The following is a 24,132-nucleotide window of genomic DNA, read 5'->3' as shown; positions in this document are numbered from 1 at the left end:
CCTGTATGAGATGTCCTTTGACCCCTGCTGGGAGGTGTCTCCCAGTTAGGAGGCATGGTGGTCAGGGACCCACTTGAGGAGGCAGTCTGACCCTTGAGAGCTCAAGCACTGTGCTCGGAGATCTGCTATTCTCTTGAGAGCCAGCAGGCAGGATGTTTAAGTCTGCTGACTGTACCTACAGCCACCCCTTCCCCCAGGTGCTCTGTCTCAGGGATATGGGAGTTTTATCTATAAGTCCCTGATTGGGGCTGCTGCCTTTCTTTCAGAGATGCCCTGCCCAGAGAGGAGGAATCTAGAGAAGCAGTCTGGCTACAGAGGCTTTGTGGTGCTGTCTGAAGTTCTGCCCAGTCTGAACTTCTAGGTGTCTTTGTTCACACTGTGAGGGGAAAACCACCTACTCAAGCCTTAGTAATAGTGGGCTCCTCTCCCCTCACCAAGTTCAAGCATTGCAGGTCAACTTCAGACTGCTGTCCTGGCAGCAAGAATTTCAAGCCAGTGGATCTTAGCTTGCTGGGCTCCATAGGAGTGGGATTCGCTAAGCTAGACCACTTTGCTCCCTGATTTTAGCCCCCTTTCCAGGATAATAAGTGGTTCAGTCTAGCTGGTGTACTAGGCACCACTGGGGTATGAAAAAAAAAAAAACCTCCTTCAGCTAGCTCGGTGTCTGCACAAATGGCTCCCCAGTTTTGTGCTTGAAACCCAGGGCCCTGGAAGTATAGGCAGCTGAGGAAATCTCCTGGACTGTGAGTTGCAAAGACCGTGGGAAAAGCATAGTATCTGAGCCAGATAGCTGTCCCTCATGGCTTCCCTTGGCTGGGGAAGGGAGTTCCCCAACTCCTTGTGCTTCCCAGATGAGGTGATACCCCCCCACCCTGCTTCTGCTCACCCTCCATGGGTTGGCATCCACTGTCTAACCAGCTTCAATGAGATGAGCCAGGTACCTCAGTTGGAAATGCAGAAATCACCCACCTTCTGTTTTCATCTTGCTGGGAGCTACAGACTGGAGCTGTTCCTGTTTGGCCATCTTGCTAGACACTTTTAACTTTATAAGTTAACTTAAAAATTTTTTTATTTTAGGTTCAGGGGTACACATGCAGTATATAAGTTCTATAAGTAAGCTGTGTGTCTCAGGGTTTTGGTGTACAAATTGTTGCATCACCCAGGTAATAAGCATAGTATCCCTTAGGTAGTTTTTTGATTCTCCCTCCTCTACTCTTCACCCTGACGTAGACCTTAGTGTCATTTGTTCCCCTTTTTGTGTTCATGTATTCTCTTTGTTTAGCTCCCACTCATAAGTAAGAACATATGGTATTTGGTTTTCCGTTCCTGCATTAGTGCACTTAAGATAATGGCCTCCAGCTCCACCCATGTTGCTGCAAAAGACATCTCATTCTTTGTTATGGCTGCATAGTATTCCATGGTATATATGTACCACAGTTTCTTTAGCCCACGATTGATGAGCACCTAGGTTGATTCCATGTCTTTGCTCTTGTCATTGGTGTTGTAGTAAACATATACATGCATGTGTTTTTATGGTAGAATGATTTATATTCCTTTGGGTATATACACAATAATGGGATTTGCTGGGTCAAATGGTAATTCTAAGTTATCTGAGGAATCACCACACTGCTTTCTACAATGGCTGAACTAATCTACACTCCCATCAGCAGCATATATGTCCCCTTTTCTCTGAAATTTTGCCAGCATCTGCTTTTTGACTCTTTAACAAAAGCCTTTCTGACTTTTGTGGGATGGTATCTCATTGTGGTTTGATTTGCATTTCTTTAATGATCATTAATATTGAGCATCTGTTCATATACTTGTTGGCCGTATACATGTTTTCTCTTAAAAAAATGTCTGCTCATGTCCTTTGCCCACTTTTTAATGGGGTTGCTTTTTGCTTGTGGTAAAAATATTGGCAACTTTCTTAACCTCTCTGGAGACTCAGTTTTGCCACCTGTAAAACATAGTCAGTACAACCTACTACCTACTACTGAGAAGATTTTATTTAATTAAAGAAACTCAACTGATAACCATGTCAGTATTTTCCCCTCAGTCTGGACTAAGACATACCTGCTTTGAGGAATCTTTTCGTTGCTTAAAATCTTTCTCTGATTAAAAACCCCCCTCCTCTGAATGCTGTGATAAATCCTATGGTGCTGGATTAAAGTTAGAAATACCAATATGAACTTCTATTTATGTTAATGCATATTTGGATAGCTAGCTACAGAAATACAGGTATCTCTGTATGCCTGCATTAATACACATAGAAATCTTTTCTAGCTCTATCCATGAGCAATGAGCATACCTAGTACTCAGATTTTGTTTTGTAAATATTGTTTTCTGGTAAACTAGCCCAGGACTCCATGGAGAAATGGCTGATTCTAAGACTGGGAGAGGAAAATACAAGAGGAACCGAGGGTATCTTGTGATGCCAGAAAGTAAGGAAATGCTCAAGGAAAAAAAAAATACACTAAAAGGACATAGAAGTCAATCTCAAAGAACCTCTAATGGCCAAAGCTAGAGCAAATATAATAGCTGTTTTTCTTGAGGCAGTTGGAAAATGTACAGGATAACTGAGGAGCCAGAGAGTCTGGTTTTGTTGTGGTCATATTGTGCTTCTGTTTCTAGGAGCACTAATTTAAAAAAAGGACACTGACTACCTGCATCATATCATTATGCTTTTAGTTAGGTGATCCTAATGCTGGGAAAAGTCCAGGATTTGACTGAAAGGTCTTCTATATGTTCAGAATATAAATCAATATTAACAGGGCTTCACCATTATAGTTCTTAAATTATATTCTTGATATCAGTCATTCCAGAGAGCCTCTCAGCTTTTAAATGTGCTGGTAAAGTTTTAAAAAAAGTCAAGCATTGGCCAGGTATGGTGGCTCATACCTGTAATTCCAGTATTTTCAGAGGCTGACGTGGGAGGATCACTTGAGCCCTGGAGTTTATGACCAGACTGGGCAACATAGTGAGACCTCATCTCTACAAAAAATAAATAAAATTAACCAGACATGGTGATGCATGCCTGTGGTCCCATACTCAGGAGGCTGAGGTGGGGGGATCACTTGACCCTGGGAGGCCAAGGCTGCAATGAGCCAAAATTATGCCACTGTACTCCAGCCTGGAGTGCAGAGCAAGACCTTGCCTCAAACAAAACAAAACAACAACAAGAAAACACAAATATTTAACCTAGCTTATAGAATAAGAGAAGAAAACATCTATATCAGTCAAGTTGGACTTCACTACCTGATAGTGCTATGTAAAAGAATTACCAATAGGAGCCTAGGTTTTAGGCCTTACACAGTTGATTCAGCACCCCACAGGCCCTCAGATAAAACAGTTCACCTTTTTTGTGCCCCCCCCACCAGCTTTCCTGAAAAATAATTGACAAAAATTGTATATACTTAAGGTGTACAATGTAATGTCTCAAAATATGGATACATTGTGAAATGATTACCAAATCAAGCAAATTAACATCCATCACCTCATATGCTCACAATTTCTTTTTTATATATATATAATTTATTTATTTTACTTTAGGTGCATACTTTATCTGGCATTTCTCCCCATGTTATCCCTCCCCACCCTTCTCTCCCTCCCTACTCCCCATTGTCTCTCCCCTACCCCCCAACTGTCCCCTGTGTGTGATGCTCCTCTCCCTGAGTTCACATATTCTTGTTCAACACCCACCTATGAGTGAGAACATATGGTGCTTGGCTTTCTGTACTTGGGTCAGTTTGCTGAGAATGATGGTTTCCAGATTCCAAGTTTCTACAAAGGACACAAACTCATCGTTTTTTATGGCTGTGTAGTATTCCATGGTGTATATGTACCACATTTTCTTTGTCCAGTCTATCAATGGGCATTTTGGTTGGTTCCAGGTCTTTGCTATTGTCCACAGGGCTGCAATGAACATACATGTGCACGTGTCTTTATAGTAGAATGATTTATAGTTCTTTGGGTATATACCCAATAGTGGGATTGCTGGGTCAAATGGAATTTCTATTTCTAGATCCTTGAGAAATTGCCACACTGTCTTCCACAATGGTTGAACTAATTTACACTCCCACCAGCAGTGTAAGAGTGTTCTATTTCTGCCCATCCTCTCCAACATCTGTTGTCTCCCGATTTTTTAATGATCACCATTATAACTGGCGTGAGATGATGTCTTAGTGTGGTTTTGATTTGGATTTCTCTAATGACCAGTGATTATGAGCACTTTTTCATATGTTTGTTGGCCTCAAATATGTCCTCTTTTGAAAAGTGTCTGTTCATATCCTTTGCCCACTTTTGGTTGGGGTTGTTTTTTTCTTGTATGTCTGTTTTAGTTCTTTGTAGACTCTGGATATTAGCCCTTTGTCAGATGGGTAGATTGAAAAAAATGTTTCCCATTCTGTTGGTTGCTGATTCACTCTAATGATGGTTTCTTTTGCTGTACAGAAGCTCTGGAGTTTAATCCATTTGTCTATCCTGGCTTTTATTGCCATTGCTTATATGGCAATAAAAGTTTAATCCTTTTGCTGTACAGAAGCTCTGGAGTTTAGATCCCATTTGTCTATCCTGGCTTTTATTGTCATTGCTTTTGGTGTTTTAGTCATAAAGTCCTTGCCTATGCCTATGTCCTGGATGGTTTTGCCTATGTTTTCTTCTAGTGTTTTTATGGTGTTAGGTTTTATGTTTAAATTTTTGATCCATCTGGAGTTAATTTTAGTGTAAGGTGACAGGTAGGGATCTAGTTTCTCCTTTCTGCACATAGCTAGCCAGTTCTCCCAATACCATTTATTAAACATGGAAGCCTTTCCCCACTGCTTGTTTTTGCTGGGTTTGTCAAAGGTCAGATGGTTGTAGATGTGTGGTGTTTCTTCTGGGGTCTCTGTTCTGTTCCATTGGTCTATGTCTCTGTTTCAGTACCAGTACCATGCTGTTTTGATTACTGTAGCCTTGTAGTATAGTTTGAAGTCTGGCAGCGTGACGCCTCTGGCTTTGTTCTTTTTATTTAGGATTGTCTTGGCTATGCGGGGTCTCTTGTAATTCCATATGAAGTTTAAAGTGATTATTTCCTGTTCTGGCTCACCATTTCTTTAATGTGTGGTGAGAACACTAAAGTCTCTTAGCAAATTTTAAGTATACAACTCATCATAATTAACTATAGTTACTATGCTGTATATTTGATTCCCAGAACCCATCTTATAAATGAAAGTTTGTATAATTTGAGCGAGATCCCTACATTTTTCCCAGCCACTGACAACCACCATTCTACTCTGTTTCTATGAGTTCAACTATTTTAGAAAAATACTAAGTGAGATTTTTCTTTCTGTGTGGCTTATTTCACTTGACATAGTGTCCTCTGGGTTCATCTATATTGCTGAAAATGGCAGGATTTTCTTCTTTTTGAAGGCTGAATAATATTCCCTTATATACTATTTACTCATTCATCTCTCAGTAGATACTTAGGTTATTTTCATATCTTGGCTATTATGAATAGTGCTGCAATAAACCTGAGCATGCATATATCTCTTTGACATACTGATTTCAATTATTTTGGATATATGCCCAGAAGTGGGAGTTCAGGATCATATGGCAGCTCTATTGTAAGTTTTTTTGAGAGAATATTCATACTGTTTTCCACAGTGATTGTACCAATTTACAATCCCAAGAGCAGTGTAAAGGGCTTCCCTTTCTCCACATCCTCACCATCACTTGTTACCTTTTGACTTTTTAATAATAGCCTTCCCAATAGATATGAAGTGATATCTCATTATGGTTTTGATTTGCTTTTCTGTGATGTTGAGCACCTTTTCACATGGTTTTGGTTATTTCTGTATCTTCTTTGGAACAATAACTTCTTATGCCCTTTGCCCATTTAAAAAAATCAGGTTATTTGGTTGTTTTTTTTTTTTTTTTTTTTTGCAATTGAGTTGTCTGAATTTCTTATATATATTGGATATTAGCCACCTGTCAGATATATGATATCAGATATAATAGAAAATATTTTCTTCCATGCTCTAGGTTGCCTTTCCCTGTGTTGATTGTTTCCTTTGCTGTGCAGAAGCCTTTCCGTTTGATGTAGCCTCACTTGATATTTTTCCTTTGGTTGCCTATGCTTTTGACATAAAATTATAGTTCACCTTTTTTAAACCTGTATTTATCTACCTGAATAGTAAGAAGATTAGAGTGTGTGATCTTTAAAGTCCCCTCCAGATCAAGAACATGATGAATAGGTTAGCTTTAAAAAATAAAAATAAAAAAGGAGCCATTCTTTGGTTATAAAATGTCTGTAGAGGTTTCTAAAGTGGGGTCAGATCAGAGACATTATGAGAAATGTATTCTGATGACACAGTGAACATCAATCCGACAAGTACAAGATGGCAAGAAGACTAGACACAATCAAGTGCACTCCTACCTTTCTTTCCAAACACATTTAGTGCCTCCCCCATACTTTTAAGGTAAACTGAGACACCTTCATTTTGCTTATACAACATTTCCTGGTCAGTCCCCAGTTTACCTCCTTTGACCTCATTATTCCAGTGTGAGTGTATCAGTAATGAGTTTCTATTTCCTTCTCTTGCCATGCCTTTCTTTTCCTGACCTGTGTAGCTGCCACCTCCTCTTCCAAGAACTGTTTTTTATTCCTTTACCTCTCCTATTTCACCACCATTTTTTCCAAGATATCATTCTGAACGCTGTCTGGGTAAGGGGACCTTGGCTAGATGCCCCTTTAGCATTGATCCTCCCTTGGCTTTGACACTCGACATGCTGCATTGTATTTGGCTGTAATTTTCTGTTGCCCCCTTAGAACTTTAAATCTGAGGGCAGGGAACATGTTTGTTTTGTTGCATACCTATCCCCTGACCCAGTTTATGGCACCAAGATGCCCAACAAATACTTGTTGAATGAATGGACAAACTAATGAATGAATGGACAACTGAGCAATATTAAATCTGAGCTAGCTTACTGAGAAGACTTTCCAAAGTCTACTCCAGAGATCTTTGATGGGAAAAACCATTATGGAAATCAAATTACAAGTCACTTTTGCTATGAAGCATAAATTTTCTTGTAGAATTATTTTATTTCTTATATTCTGAGAAGGCCTCTGAATAATAGGAAGAGTCTAATAGAAACTTGAGGGGAAAATCATTGACATTAAACCTAGGATTGTAATCCTAGAAATAAACAATAATAACAAGGTACCTATTGTAACAAACCAGGCTTATAGTTTTAACCTAATTTAATGAAGTATTTCAGTGACAGATCTCACTTTATTTGTGTTTATATTCAAATAGCAATAGAACCATTATGTGGAGTTTCTAAATATATTAATTGCACGTTGCCATTAAATTTGTGGTATCTTGTCACTTTAAATGAAGTAGATATTTATTTGTCAAACATTTCACATCATCTCTGTATCCTGAGTGCCTCACACATCAGTTGTCTCTTTCTGTGGCAGAGTAGAAAAGAGAACTGAGTAAGAGAATGGAGAGTCGAATGTCATGATTGATGCGAACCAGAGTAGACCATATGCTACTGTATGCATCTACAGTTGACCTGCACAAATCAAGTGATGACGTATTTATTTGGTTGTTTGAGACATCTATTAACCAAAACAGCATTTGATTCAACTCCATGAGTAAGTTTCATCAGTTGAGTGCTTCCAAAATACCAGAGAACATTCACTTTAATCAGAATCTCAAGTCATACTTCAGATACAAGGGACGGATGAAGGTGTTTAACTCTTCATTCATAGTGCCTTTGAAGAATGGCAATTGTTGCTAAGGAACAGCAATAGCATATTCTTTTGCGAACAATTGGTCTGCTGGGAATTCATGTTACAGTTTCAATGGACTTTCTTAGAAGGAGGCAGTATCTTTTTTTATTTGCCAATGTAATGGCAACATATGCTGACTTAATTTCATCTGTTTTGTTCAAAGAGATATCATAGTTGAACCTCCATAAGGGCAGAAGAGAAGCTAGATGACACACTGCTGTCTGTTGAATACTGATTTGATTCTGGAAAGAAAGAATAAAAAGAGGAAATCCATCTTTATAGTTGTTTTAGAAATTGCTGTCATCTATTGGGTAATGCCTTTGTCACATGACTCCTGTGTATCTCCTGATTTCTGTTTCACAGATAAGGCAATTCAATGGCTTACTTTGGAAGAATGAGACTATAACTCTTAGAGCTTGGAGGACATGCAAACTTACTGGAATTTCCAGACCCCTATTACCTGGAAAAACACGTTTAAGCTGTTTCCTGAAATGCCCTTGACTAAGCCTTTTAAAAGAGAACCAATTTAAATTTTTTCATTTTAAAGTACATTGGAACACAGCAAGCATTTCTGATAGCTCTTAAAATTCATTCAGTGTAGCAGTTAAGCACAACTTAATTAAAAAACAACTGACAATATCATTAAGCTGGTGAGCAAAATAGAACTAATTTCAGACTGGAGCCCTACCTCTAGGCTGCAAAGAGCTTTGATTCAATATTTGGGCCTGTTTCATTTTGTACTCAGGCCAGCATTTAACACTGATGGGGGTTGGTTGTGTTCTCTGTGCTTAGATAGATAGATTTTTCAGAGGAAATGAACACTAACCAAAGAAAATCAACTTTGATTTGTGCAGAATCAAGTAGACCATTGTGTCAAACACGATTCTAAATAAGATGTTCCTTCTAGACATAAAATTACATGAGGTTAACAGTCAGGAAACCCAGGTTTCATCTTTGCTCCCTCATAAACTGATTCCAGGGAAATGCCTTAGATTTCTTTGGTGCAGGTCGACTCCAAAGACCCTTCCAGCCCCAAAATTTCATTATATGTTAATATCTGAGTTCAATTGGCTCAAGTGGAAGCTTTTGGCAAAATTCAAAGGAAAGTAATAGCTATAACATTTAGAGAATTCTTACCATGTATTAGACGTCTTCTGTGTTTTATGCATTCTCATTTAATTGCCCCAACATCCCCATGAAATAAGCACTGTTATTATCCTACTTTTACAATGAGGACAGTGAAAGAAATTAAGTAGCATGCCCCAAGTGAGTTTAGTCTGTGATTAGATTATGACAGATCAGACAAGCTCTCAGGGAACTGGTTTCACCATTATCACTTCTCCTTTTTATGCAGACTCTGGTGCTAATTAAGCACTTGGCTTTTGATCCTTCCAATCTTGCCCTGTGTAGGAGCACTGCATTCATTCCAGTGTTTTCAGAAAGATTTTGCCTTTGGGGAAATCTATGGAAATGATTTAATGATGGCAAAATGACTTTTAGTGAATTCACAAAGAGAAACTTTCAGTGTCATAACAAAGGCAAACAGAAGCCTGCAAATTGGAAATGGTTGTATGTAGTAAGAATGATGTGTTGTCTGTAGTGTGTGATGTGATTTGATATGATGAAAAAGGGAAGCACTACCTGAATTGAACCTTAGAAAGAAAAAAGAAAATTAAATAAATAAATGAAAAGAAAAAGGGAAGCATGTGCATATATAGTCACAATTTATATGCACTTTACATGCACCAGGTATTTACAAATATAAAACTTTGTATTTGTAAATGAAGGTGGTATATGGAGGACATGTCCAAATAGAGCAGTCTTAAGTTCTTCATAATAATAAAGTAGTAAACTTTTTTTCTTTTTTAAAAAAGTTTCACTATTATTTTAGGTTCAGTGGTACATGTGCAGGTTTGCTAAATAAGTAAACTCGTGACTTGGGGGTTTGCTATGGCGATTATTTTATCACCTGGTATCTTTTTCCTGAATCTCTCCCTCTTCCCACTTTCCTCTCAAGTAGACCCCAGTGTCTGTTGTTCCCCTCTTTGTGTCCATGTGTTCTTATTATTTAGCTCCTATGTATAAGTGAGAACATGTGGTATTTGGTTTTCTGATCTTGTGTTAGTTTGGTAAGAATAATGGCCTCCAGTTCCATTCATGTTCCTGCAAAGAAGGGATTTCATACTTTTCTATGGCTGCATACTATTCTATGGTATATATGTATCACATTTCCTTTATCCAGCCTATTGTTGATGAGTATCTGGGTTGATTCCATGTCTTTGCTATTGTGAGTAGTGCTACAATAAACACAATGTGTGGATGTGTTTTTATGGTAGAATGATTTATATTCCTCTGGTTATATTCCCAGTAGTGGGTTGAATGGTAGTTCTGTTTTTAGATATTTGAGAAATCACTGCTTTCCACATGGCTGAACTAATTTATACTCTCACCAGCAGTATAAAAGTGTTTCCTGTCCTGGAGTGGTGGCTAAAGCCTGTAATCCCAGCACTTTGGGAGGCCGAGGCAGGTGGATCACAAGGTCAAGAGATCAGGACCATCCTGGTCAACATGGTGAAACCTCGTCTCTACTAAAAATACAAAAAATTAGCTGGGCATGGTGGCGCACGCCTGTAATCCCAGCTACTCAGGAGGCTGAGGCAGGAGAATTGCTTGAACCCAGAAGGTGGAGGTTGCAGTGAGCCGAGATCGCGCCATTGCACTGCAGCCTGAGTAACAAGAGCGAAACTCTGTCTCAAAAAAAAAAAAAAGTGTTTCCTTTTCTTTGCAGCCTTGCCAGCATCTGTTATTGTTTGAGTTTTTAATAATAGCCATTCTGACTGATGTGAGATGGTATCTCATTTTGATTTTGATTTGCATTCCCCTAATGATTAGTGATATTGAGCATTTCTTCATATGCCTGTTGGCCACATGTATGTCTTCTTTTGAAAATAGTCTATTCATATCCTTTGCCTACTTTTTAGTGGGTTGTTTTTTTGCTTGTACATTTAAGTAGATTCTGGATCTTAGACCCTTGTCAGATGTATAGTTTGCAGATATTTTCTCCCATTCTGTGGGTTGTCTGTTTACTCTGTTGATAGTTTCTTTTGCTGTACAGAAGATCTTTAGTTTAATTAGGTCCCGTTATCAATTTTCACTTTTTCTGAAATAGCTTTTGGTGTTTTTGTTATGAAATCTTTGCCAGATCCTACGTCCAAAATGTTATTTCCTAGGTTATCTTCCAGGGTTTTTATAGACTTAGGTTTTACATTTAGGTCTTTAATCCATCTTGAGTTGATTTTTTTTTAATATGATGTAAGTTGGGGATCTAGTTTCAATCTCTATTATTATTATTATTTGTTAGAGACAACGTCTCACTATGCTGCCCAAGCCTATGCTTAATTTTTCTAGTTAACTTCTTTCTCCTGAGGTACCCAAAGGTACAGGCATGGTGTTCAGAAAATCATAATTCTATAGATGTTTTACAACAACTAAGACAAGCTTAGAAATATTTTGCCTTTTGTGACTCTGCAGTAGCTGAGATGCTGTGGAGAATGCAAGGATCTATGTGATAATATATCTTCAGGAAGCGCAGAATTTAGTTAGAGACAGAGTGCATGTATGGTATATATGAAGAGATGAGTAACATCAGACAATATATTTAATGAATAGTATAAATAAAAACTTAGAATGTACTTCAAATTATAGGTGCAAAGATTTGCACAATAGCCTTTTAACTCAAATATTAGAATATGGAATATCAAAAGCTGTTTTACTATTTATGTGATTTAAGCAAGTCACTTAATCTCTCTGAAGCTTGGCTATTTTTGTTTGTAAAATGGGATGCTGATAGAACCCAAACTGCAAGGGTGGAGTAGAAGTCCAATGAGATAATAGATGAGAAAGAACAGTGCAAGATTCTTACGTAAGATTGTCATTTGTCATGTTCAGAAATGTCCACCTCTGTGCCTTTTAGGCATGTGGCAGAACTGTACTGCTTTGCCTCCTTTGCATTAGGTATGGCCATGTATCTTACTCTGGCCAATGAAATGTGGGCCCAGATGGATATATGCCACTTCTAGAGGGAAGCCTTTAAGAGCCTGTGTGTCAATCACTGTTTTCCCCTTCTTTCTCTGCCACTGGGATGGTGGAAGCAATGTGAAGCCTTAATCGACCTGGGGTTCCTTAATTGGCCACGATGAGCAAAGCTCCCAGCTGCCTGATGTTGAGTGTGAAGCATGAGAAAGAAAGAAATTTCTGTCATGTTAAAGTAATGAGATATTTGGGGTTGTTGCTGCAACATAATTTCCTGGAACAGTCTGGCTAGAAGGTTTACCAATCATTCTTAATATTACTTGAGTACCTGGATATTCAGGTTTTAGATATGTTATACATGTCTCTGCTGCATATTAGATTTGTTAATATCTTTGCTCCCTTTTTAAACTCCAGTTTTCAAAAAGAGATGTTGGCCTCAAACCAATCATGTCTTTTTCTCATCTTTTCTGTTAAGTATTTAAGGTATCTACAGACCAGGAATAGAACTGGGCTTTTCTGTCTACTTCTATTTCTTAAAAGTTTAATTGAAAGGAAAAGTTATTGGTCGGGAAAAAGTTTCTATGCAGATCATAACAATATTTGGAAGAGTGATTGAATGTAATTAAAGACAAGCTACCTTTATATATATTTTTTAACAAGTCTGTAGTTATTACCACAAAATTAAACCTGAGTCTTATAATTTTGGGAAAGGTAAACTATTGCTCAGATTTTAAGTTCTTACTCTCCTTGACACTCTTTTCTCACTTAGAGAAAATTGGACCCATTTTAGAACATGTGGCCATAAACCGGTGCTTGAGAGCCATGCAAGGAATGGCATTCTGATTAAGAGTACTTTTAACAAGTTCAGGATAACACGTTCTCTTGGAGGATGCCTAAGACAGAATTACTTTATATTAAACTCTTATCTGCATTAAAGCATATAGTAAGCATTCAGTGTAACAATCACTAACTTTGATGATTCAAGCCATCAATTTTAATGAAGATTCACGTGTATCCCGCTGAATATAGCTCTCTCAGGGTGTGTGTGAGCCAGGGTCATGAGCTCCCCTAGTTCCGGATAACAATTAGCCCTGTGTGACTCTGTTGAAAGGCTGGTTAGTGCCAGCCCTGGAGACTGTGGCATGGCCTTCTGAGTGCTTAGTCTCTTTAAACTGAACAGATTAACCCTTCTTTTTGGAGCAAAGCCTACATGCCATATGCCAGGTGTTAGACAAGTGGGTTATCTCCTTTAAGCCTCTTAACAATCCTGTGAGTCCTGTTAACTCCTTTTTATATAACAGAATCAGACAAAAACAAACACAAAAGAACAGAGGTACGTTCTGCCTCCATATTTGTCTCTGTGGTGTCTCATGAATCATAGAACTTGGTTAGATGTGAAACTGTTGACTCAAGGAAGCAAACCTTTTAGTTCTTCAACATCGTTGACATTTGTTTCATAGAAAATCAAAAAATGCCAGAGTCAAAGAGAAACTGCCCATCATTCTGCCACTCATGGTGAAGTATGATCAAACTTTGGCATGCAGTCCCCTTCCTGACCCTAAGTATGTGCAGTGTTTGTGGAGGGAGATGTGAAGGAGCACTGTCCATCTTCCATCAGTACTTGGAGACCCCTGTATCTCAAGGATGAGGGGCAGATTTAATTTGGTTAAATGGTCATTTATGAGAGGAGCTATCACAAAAGTAATGTCTATGGTTACCGTCTTCTGTTGGCCTTTCCCACAGCTGGCTAATGTCATGCAGCCACCAATCAAGGTTTGTGAATAGGTGTCTAACACAGTAGAGTAACAGCTCAGGCTGCATGTATGTTTACCAGGCTGTAAAAATTCCCAGCCTTTACCACTCAGGAAAGGTGTCACAAGCATGCTATATCTGTTGGTGAATGTGATGAATCACCCAGAGAAGGACAGCAAAAATGCAGGCTTTCCATATTAAAAGGGAGAACATTACATTCATTATCTCCCGAGATCTTCACTCGTGACATCCATGGTTTCTGGTAGATCATCCTCTATGATTCCCCACTATTGTAAGGAAGTAGGCGAGCTGCTCTGTGTGTCCCTCCTACCAGTTGATAGTGATTAGTAGGAATTTATCACTATGATGTACTTCATGGTTTTCCACCTATAAAGTAGTTTTTATTCTTGTTTTGCTAATCTGGTTTGGTAAATCTCCATGACCCATTTCCCTGGAATTTAGGTATTTTAAAACATTATACATCTGTCATCTGTGTTTTCTGTTTCTTCTCTTTAGCTGCATTTACCCATGCTCTAAATAACTAACTTATTTTCCTTCCTTCACTCCAAAGGATCTACCCCTTTGATTACCTGATCTTTGAGGGCTCTTGCACCCTACTCAGTGTCTTTCTGGTATAATTTTTTTTCCAGGAGTAGCACTGCAGGTTTACATTCAGATTTAAGAATCCCACTGTGATGATGATAACCCGTTCATACGTCTAACTCTGGGCCAGGGACTGCCTACATATTCATGTTAATTTACTTCTCATAACCCTGTGAGCAGATGCTGTTGTTATTCCCATTTTACAGATGAGGGAGCTGAGTCACAGAGATGTTAAATGACTTAAACAAGGTGACCCAACTGTTAGTGGCAGATCTGGGACTTGAAGCCAGGCAGTGTGGCTCCAGGACCTCTCTCATTTAATGACTACTTTGTGTCCATCCCATTCTCTTCTCTCTGTTTTCATTTTCACTTTTTTTTTTTAACTTTTCTTCATAAACTATATGAAGTCTCTTTCTGTTTTGTCCTGCTTTATTTAAGAGGACCCAGCAAAGGTGCAGAGAGAATGTAATGGCTTTGTTCCTGTTATCACTGCAAGTTAGAATCCACCTTGAGAAGCATGGGGAGAGGCCAGAATCAAACAGAATCTTCTGGGTTCACAGTCACCTTCTTGCTTGACAGACACCTTCTCTGTGGAGGACTCCAGGGTTCTCCTGTGGTGTGCTTAGCAGGGAACTGGCTTTCTGGCCTATCTGAAGTGGAAGGCATCCTCCAGGGTAGGCGGGCTTCCTTTAGGGCTGCTGCTCCTCTTGTGCGTAACGCAGCCTCGGTTAACATCCTCAGAGCTGGTTCTAGCAAGCGGCACTGGTGGGAGAAAAGAAACTGATGCTGCTCAGTGGAATCTCATGAGGAACAAACTGCAATGTTTCCTTGGTTCATGGGTCTGGGTGTGAGACTGTGAGAACATCTTTGTGTTCCCAGTCCTCAACATAGCCACACCTGAGGAGTTGGCCTTGGGTCTAAATGATGCTCTCTTTTCCTCTATTAGGAACCAGATAAGGCCTAAGTTCCATGCTGTGTTTGTGAAATCACTGAGTCTTGGGACTCCTTCCCAACAGATTGAATGCTGCTTCTCTAGGTTTAGGTTAAAAATATGTTAGCCTTGGACACGGGGGCCAGGTTTATTGCAATAGGGCATAGCCAGGCTGACCTGACCACCTTGGGCTGCCACTCTCAAATGCTTTCAATTTACAGAAAAATTGATGGAGCTTCTCCCAGGGTAGATCTAATCAGCTGGCAGTTCCTCGCTGTTACTGCTAGCCTGTCTGTGCCTTCAAATCTCTGTTGACTTTGAGGACCTCTCTGCCTACTTTCTGCAAGTCACTCAGCCCAGCCATCCTGCTCCACTTCTTATGTATCTGGTATCTGGGTCAGTCCAGCACTACCTTTGGTGCCAAGCCTTTGTCCTTGTGCAATTTTGTAGACTTCTTTGGGGGGTGGTTTGAGAATTCGATGCAAAGCATGACGTCTGACAGTTGTCTGACATTAATATTACACAGTCATCTGATCCCCTGTAATGGCCTCCTAACTGACCCTCTTGCTTGCACACCCCTCCCCCAACCTCCAAAAGCAATTTTCTACCTATTGCCGATACAATCTTTTAAAAATGAACATTCTGTCCTATCAGTTTCTTCTTAGAATCCTTCAGTGACTTCTCAGTTTTTGGCATGTTGAGTAAAACCCAAGCCTGCATAACCCCACATGATCTGGTCCTACCTCTACCTTGGACACCATTTTGTACCAGCCTCACCCTTTTGATTCAGCTACACCAACCTGATGTTTTAACACTTCAAGTATTCACATTGGTACTTATGTGCATGCAGTTTCTGCTTCCTGGAATGCTTGTCCATTGATCTTACGTGTCTGGCCTCTTCACACCACCAGCTGTCACCTTAATATCCTCAAGAGGCATTCTTTCATCACTCAGTCTAAAGTAGCCACCCTGCCACTCTTTCCTCCTCTTGCATATTTGTCCATTGTCCCTCTACTCTCATTAGAAAATAAGCTTCATCAGGTGGGGACCTCTCATGGCCTGTTCTCTATTGTATCCCGAATGCCTAGAATAGTGCCTGGAACGTAGTAGGTAGGTGTTGAATTAATAGCTATTGAATGAATAAATGATACATGGTAAGTGCTCAATAAATGTTAGCTATTATTATTATGTTAGATATAAACAGAAATGTGAAAATGTAACTGGGGTTCAATTGAGTCCTCATTCTTCACAGTAATATGTTCAAAGAAACAACTGTGTGGCAGAAAAATATGACTAAAAGGAACTAACATCTTACTCATTCTCACTCAAAAAAAGTGCTCAAAGTGAGAGGGTATATTTTTCACCTCTAACAACTTGTTGAAATCTTGTCGCCATTTCTGATACAGTATTCAACACACATGGCAGCTCTGCCAACTGTATCTTTCTGTCTCTTTGCCAACCCCCAACCAAAGAGCTCTTCAAAAACCTGGCTAAGTGCCTTCAGGTATTGTTGTTACCATTTTTTGGCCCGTTTCTAAATCAGCATTCAGAAAAGGTCAGGAGTCACACAGGCACATTGGAACCTAGAGTGAAGTTGGGGGTACTAGAAGTGAGACTGGGAATACTCAGGTTAATAATTTTTGAACCTGCTGGACATACAGGAAAAAAAAAGGAAACTGATTAAAGATATTAGGGAATTCTAAACTGAATGGTACCTAAATAAGACTTTCCTAAATAGTTGTACTTGTGGAGTATTGAATCCTAGATTTTTTTTTCAGATACACAAAAGTTAAATCTCTTAAATCCTTGCTATCCTATACAAAGCTTTGAACCCAGATTAGACAGCCATCTCTACAATCACAAAGCTCATGTGTTACAACTATTTGTTTACTCTATAAGTCCTCCCTTGCAACCTTATTAACTTGCTTTATTGATTTGTTTGTAACAACTGTGAACTGGACCTAAAAAGGAGGGGGAACTATTAGAGACAAGGTAAAGAACATGATACTACTCAGCCTGAGTGAGCAGACCAAGATGAAAAATGATCTCACTACACAGTGGTAACAGTGACCAGTAATTCCTAAAGTGGGAGTAAGGTCAAAGATAGGCCACTTTTTATCTCTGAATTATTTCTCCAGTAGTGAGTTCTGACCTACAGAGCCATCAGTGCCTTTGTTCAGCTTTCTTATGTCTGCTACACATTTGCAAGACAGACCTTTAAGATTACAGGATGTGGTCTTGGGAAAGCAGGTATTTACTGTGCAAAATATCCAGGTCTGCCAGAGCATCTTTTCTGAGCTCTTGGCTTCATTAATACACTGCTCCAACCTGCTGACCTCAACTGACTCATCAGGTTATAAACGGAGTTGGGAATAGAAATTATTTCCCTGGGGGGATCCCAGTTGTATAATAGCTGTCATTTGTATGCAGTAAAATGATTTGCAGAGTAGCACAGCTCAGAGTTCCCAGCTGCATTCTGTCTGTTTATTTCTGGCAGCATATGAAACAGTTTGCTGGCTATGTGCTTTCTAAAAGGTAATATGGACATGACAGTAACATTTGGGCCTGGGGTTTTCTTCCACCCCATATAGATTTTAGTAGGAAGTCTGCATCTAAGAAATTTGAGTTTAATGTCTGTTCTTTGCTTTCTAACTGCATGCCTGTCAGTTCTCCCTTGCTTTTACTGGCCACAGTCTTGAGCCTCTCAGCTGCCATCTCCCAGAGAGTGCCAAGCTAAAGTGCTACACATAAATATTCATGAGGGAAAGAGACTCAGTAAACAGAGGACAGGTTGGGGAACCCTTTTTCCAGAGATGGGCTACTGGCTTCTTGCCTTATTTTCCTTTTTCCTCACTCCATCTACCCCTAGAGTAAATTAACTTACACACTGGCCACTATCTTCTCTATCCAGTGGGGAAGAGGCAGGACCGTGTGGAAGGCAACATCCAAGAGAAGTGTGAGAACTACCCATGTTCCCTTGGGATGGCATGGTGTTATCCAACTAACTTATGCCACTGAAGGGTGCATTGTCCAAATAGTCCTTCTTATATGCCATAGGGGTCAAGGAGGGTGGAATGAGGAGAGCAGAGAATCACAAGTGATAATAGCTATTATGGTGGACAGCAGAGGGGTAGAGGAAGGAGAGATGCTCTTGTTTGCCCTAGCCAGTCTCATGGGGACTGTGCCTTAGAGACAGTAATACAGGGGCTCCCTCCTCTATCCCCCGAAACTTTTCTGTTCTAGAAAATCAGATTTAAATGAACTACAGCTGCAGCCTTGAAGACTGTGGAGAAAGGGAGGATATTTCAGACCTCTGTGCCTCACTTAGAGGTGGGACAGTTGATGCTCAGAGGCCTGAATCTGTGTCTTCTGATAATTTTGCCATTGGGTTTAGCATTCTCCACTTACTGCCATCTTTCTTCTCCCTCTGCATTGAAATCATCCCTAGCCACCAAGTTTCCCACAGCTTAGGCTGCTGGTGAAGGCCCCAGTTTGTTTCACACTAGGTTGTTCTCTGACAGCTACTTGTCTCAGTCTCAAGTTCCTGATTTTCAGTTTTCACACTATTCCGAGCTAGGATCTTGCCTATTTCTAGTTACCCGTACCTAGGTTTCCATTTTATAACTTCCCATCAGAGATGCATAGTCTGATTAACTCTTCATAATACTGTTTTCTCTTTGTAAGCAGTAAAATTGGACTCTTACTTAATTCAGATCAATTTATGGAACAGCGGTCACTATCTCTATCTCTATGTGCCTGCCTTTGAATAGACTACATTTAGTGCCTCTTTCTACTATATGACAAGAGCAACTTTATTAATCTCAGCAGACAAGACAAAGTGTCAAGTCACAACAAGCGTGATAGGAGCCAGGATTTCTTACTGACTTGGCTGAACACCTCTGACTAAGGCCAGTTCTTAAGGTAATTAAACGCATACCAATGCTTTTACACAGTTTCTAGCCTAGCCTGTCTTCTCAACCTGATACTTTGAATAACTGGGGAGTGTATAAGCTGAACCCTGTGTTATATGATTGGTGGATCTAAATGAAAATTGTTGTATTGGAGCCAGAATGGCAGGAGACAGTGTGATACAGTAGAAGGAACACGACACTGAACTTGTAGTGAGATTCTTAGGTTTGGGAGCATCCTTACTCTGCCAACTTACTGTCCACATGACGTGGTCAAAACACTTAACCTGATGTTGTTCAGCTGTTCATGAATCCTGTGTACCAGGCACTGTGCTTGGCACGATTGATGCATTGGTGACTGTGGCAAGATCCTGCAGCTAAGTGTGACAACCCTGGCTATGGTTAGGGGGCTCTTGTGACCCTTCAATGAGATAATGTTAGGGAGTTTTTGTGCACCATAAATGATAGAAGAGTCACTTGTTTTGTGAACTTTAAATGTTTACAAGAGAGGTCTCATTTTTACTGAAAAAAAGTAATAGTATACATAATTTAAAGGCCACATGGGAGAGCATTAAGGTATCCAACAGAGCACCATATTGAAAAAAGTGCATAGCTACACAGATGGAGAGTGTACACTATCTAGTGGGAAAATATTTTTTACACATTTGTACACATACGGTAGTAAAGTATAAACACTACTGCCTTTGATACAAGGAATATAAAGTACTTATTAAAAATAAATTATATGAAACTCCATTTGATTCTCTTAGAAGCTTTTCTTCTGTGTTGTCATTGAACACCCAGAAAGACTACAGGCTTGTAAAGAAACATCTCTGTTTACATGATGTATTTCCGTATCACTCTTCAGGGTCAAAAGAACAGCCAAGCAGAGTGGCTGTAAGTCATGGATTGAGGACAGTCTTCAGACCACCCTTTCCTGGTGAGGGAGAGGCTTTATGAAGGCTTATGTGCTCCTTTGGAGCCTAAAAGGCAGCCTTTGAGATCCTCCTGCGGGACTAAGTACCAAAGGGGTATTAGACCTGGGCAGACTTAGATGCACTACACATTGGATGATTCCAAGTGACGTAGAAGAGCATTTTATAATTATATACTGTAAGACAGATTACAGATCTATAAAAAGACAGTGTCCCATTAAAAACTCCTCATGACATATTGGTAAGTGAAAAAAAAGAACTATAGACTTTTGTTCATATCTCACTTTTTGGAAGAAGAAGTATTTGCAGGTTTATATGTGTCTCAGTCTGTTTTGTCACTTAGCTTAAAAAAAACACACAACTTATAAATTTATAAAAGGAAAGGAGACTTTATTTCTTCCTAAGAATTCTAGCTTGCAGGGTGGCCATCCCACAGAAGCCTGCCTCTGGCCAAGACCCACTATGAAGGAGGTGTGTTTGGGATAGGAGCTTTATGTTGAAGAGGTTGGCTAAACATACATGTTGAACAGGTTACAAAAGGAGCTAAGAATATTCATGAAGGTGGTCCTAATACATGTGTATTGGACAAACATGCATATAACAGACACCTGTGTTCACTTTGGAGTGGAAACTTAACATTTAAATGTATTACAGTTAGGCCCTGTATGTCAAAAGGTCTTTTCAGGACACGAAGGCACCCAAGTGGGCAACATCTGTAAACCAGCCAGAACCAGTCTGTGGTTGGTGGTTTTCTCATCAGGAGAAAGTTACTGAAATCAGTTTTGTTCAAAGCTGTATTTATGGCTGATAGAACAGGGGTTCAGTTAGCTTTGATGAGTTGGATGAGTTGTAATTGTTTTAATGTTGCCTATCTCAAGGTCAGTGCTTGTTTAACTGCTAGAGAAAAAGAAAACCCTTGTGGCAGTTAAAACATAGTTTATGCTGGAGGGTGGTGTTGGGAGGAGGGAGAGCATCAGGAAGAATAGCGAATGGATGCTGGGCTTTATACCTAGGTATGATCTGTGCACAAACCATCGAGGCACACATTTACCTATGTAACAAAACTGTACATGCACCCCTGAACTTAAAATAAAAATTGGAAAAAAACCAGTTTATTTTACTCATAAATAAACATAGTTTATTCCGAGTATAGGAGTGTGCGACTTACCCCTTGCCTGGCATGGCCATATGCCCTGCTTATAATTTGGTATCTTAGTGCCACAAAGAGTCTGTTCTGTCAGTCTTATGATCCCTATTTTAACATTAATGCTGGTCAGTCGTGTCTAAACTACAAGAGGGAGGGGATGTAATGAGGCATGTCTGGCCTCCGTCCCATCCTGGCTGGGAACTCAGTTTTAAGATGTTTAGGGGGCTCCCTTGGCCACAAGGGGGTCTGTTCAACTAGTTGCAGCAGGAGTGGGTAGGATTTTATTTTTGGTGTACACCCTATAGCAGAATACCACAGACTGGGTAATTTATAAGGAAAAATGTATTTCTTACCATTCTGGAAGCTGAGAAGTCTAAGGTTAAGGAGCCCACATCTAGCGAGGGCTTCTTGCTACATCTTCACATGGCGGAAGGCTTGAAGGACAAGAGAGCAGGGTAGAGATGGGGGAGAAGGAGACCGAACCCATCCTTTTATTAGGAACCTACTCCCGAGATAATAGCATTAATCCATTCATGTCCTCGTGACCTAATCACTTCTTAAGGGTCCCACCTCTCAACACTTTTGCGTTGGGGATTAAGTTTCTAACACATGAACTTTGTCACATTCAAACCATAGCAGTATGCAATATTAACTTTATCATTGGATGATACAGTTTTGTACTCATCTTTGGACTTTCTGTATTTTCTAAGCTTTGTGCAGTACGCATGTATTTCTTTTGTAGTCAGAAAAGTAATTATTGTAAACAAAATCCTATTATAAACAGAACTCTAAAATATTATCTGTACAGCAAAGGGACTGTGCTGTTCATCATTTTATCCCTGGTGTCTGGACTATGCAGTGGAATCACATGAGAGAGCTTGTGAACGCTGCAGATTTCTGAGCCTCAGCCCTAAAGATACTGGCTGATTCAGTTGTTCTGGAAGGAGATGAGGCTGCCAGGGAAAATGGGAGCAGATTCTAGAACAAGTCATACTATGGAATATTATCAAACCTATCATTTCCCATATAACTCCAGGTTTATTATAACCTGGGACAAAATGTGTACCCCAGTTGAAAATTATCACTGTAGCCTTCCCTCCATCTTGGCTCCAATTGCTGCTCTACCTGGGAAGAATGTTTTCTAGTTCATTTTCCCCTGAGATAGTTTTCAGGCTCTATGGGACTTAGAAAAAGCAATTATCTGTCAAATACCAGATGGCTGTGTAGATTAGCCCCAGTGAGTAAAAACACAGTGATGCGAACAAAAGATGGTGATTAGCTGGTTGAATAACAGCAGACCATCTCAGCACAGATGTACTGGAAACAAGGGCAGGATCAGATACTACGGCCTTTATTTTCTTGGTTTCATTAACAATGCATTCATTATTTCAGTACTGCCCTGATGTTAACAGGGAGATAAGGAGAGGGGGATAACTTTTACACCACAGCTTTTTCATTTTTATTAAAATAACATTTCCTTAAAATTTCATGGTAAGAGATGACTTAATGTTATTTTCCATCTGGTTGTAAAGAATAGTAATGTGTGCTTCCTGGGAGATTTTTTTAAAAATCCCAAACTAAGCATTTTTAGCTCAGTTTACATAACTGTTATAGAAAAACTAATATTCCCATAATATTCACATCATCCACTTATGCAAACACAGGACTAAGTTGTATTTAAACAAAAAACAAAAAAGACAGTGGAAACCACCCAAATGTTTCAGGCCTCCATTCTGGTTCTATTTAGTTAAAAAAAAAAAAAAAAAAAAAAAAAAACTTTCTAAGATGCTGTCGATTCAAAACCCAGCTGTAAACTCTAGGATCTCCCAGCTCTCGAGCTAAGGTATGAGTTGGAGGTTACCAAAACTAGTAAAATGTGGTACCACAATTTTAATTGTAAAAAATACCTAGTTTAAAATGTAGCCAGTATTTAGAAACACATTAACACACTCTAAAACATCCAGAAGTATTTAGATATTGGTGGTGTACCAGCACTAGACATCATTTTACTTCAACAAATAGTCAAAATATTAAAGTCAGAGTTTTAAAAAGATCAAAATCTGTTAAAATACACTGCTTATTTTGTTGTTGTTGTTGTTGTTGTTGTTTTTGAGACGGAGTTTCACTCTTGTTACCCAGGCTGGAGTGCAATGGCGCGATCTCGGCTCACCGCAACCTCCGCCTCCTGGGTTTAGGCAATTCTCCTGCCTCAGCCTCCTGAGTAGCTGGGAATACAGGCAAGTGCCACCATGCCCAGCTAATTTTTTTGTATTTTTAGTAGAGATGGAGTTTCACCATGTTGACCAGGATGGTCTCAATCTCCTGACCTCGTGATCCACCCGCCTCGGCTCTCAAAGTGCTGGGATATACTGATTTTTTTAATGAAGGAAGAAACATATCTCTAAGGTATGATAGGAGATATAGCAGTATATATCAGTTAATATATATTTCTAGGAATAGATGCCTTCAAAAATATAGATACTGTTGCAGAATTGTGGTGGTTTTATTTTTTGACAAATGCATTATTTTAGGAGTGGTCAGTCTGATTTGTCCACCCCTAAAGAATCAATAGTTAAACCCCGTATCACCCAGCCCATGTTCCTAACATTCAGCCAAGTGATGAAGATTAGGCAACGAAAAGCAGATATTTTGGCAAGAAGTATCACTGAGAGTCAAGCTGGTCATGAATAGGTATTTTTTCATTGTTTTATTTACTCATTTGTGAGTCTGAGGTATTGATTCCTCCTAAGTTCTCTCTCTGACATTTAGATAATTTACCACCAGATAGATGGTGATGGTGATGGCTGACTTTCCATTAATCTGTGTGTCGACATTGTAGTTCATCTACCCATACTAGGTACAGGAAAGACGTTGGCAAAGGAATAGTATAAATGGATGCATGTGATGTGCTTTCAGAGAGTATCAGGTTTGCTTAAGAATGTTAGGGGCAAAATAATATAAACAAGTTTTTTTCTTTTCTTTTTAAGACAGAGTTTCACTCTTGTTGCCCAAGCTGGAGTGCAATGGCCCGATCTCGGCTCACTGCAACC

At 39.5% G+C, this 24,132-nt stretch overlaps 1 protein-coding gene and 1 long non-coding RNA gene across 17 annotated transcripts in view; one reads left to right on the top strand and one right to left on the bottom strand.

The window, feature by feature from the left end:
• TMEM108 (transmembrane protein 108) overlaps nucleotides 1-24,132 on the top strand; it is a 337,717-nt gene that overhangs the window by 105,975 nt on the left and 207,610 nt on the right. The gene's annotated exons all lie outside the window — the stretch shown is intronic.
• Nucleotides 5,895-21,545, bottom strand: LOC144579931 (uncharacterized). Its single transcript, XR_013528641.1, has 2 exons — nucleotides 21,436-21,545; nucleotides 5,895-14,923 (listed from the first exon to the last, which is right to left on the bottom strand). It is a non-coding gene; the product is annotated as an uncharacterized LOC144579931 (long non-coding RNA).

The sequence above is a fragment of the Callithrix jacchus genome, chromosome 17, assembly GCF_049354715.1.
Source record: "Callithrix jacchus isolate 240 chromosome 17, calJac240_pri, whole genome shotgun sequence".
In the NCBI taxonomy this organism is placed as follows: domain Eukaryota; kingdom Metazoa; phylum Chordata; class Mammalia; order Primates; family Cebidae; genus Callithrix; species Callithrix jacchus.
The sequence above is the reverse complement of the archived record's forward strand: the minus strand, read 5'-3'. Positions and strand labels throughout refer to the sequence as shown.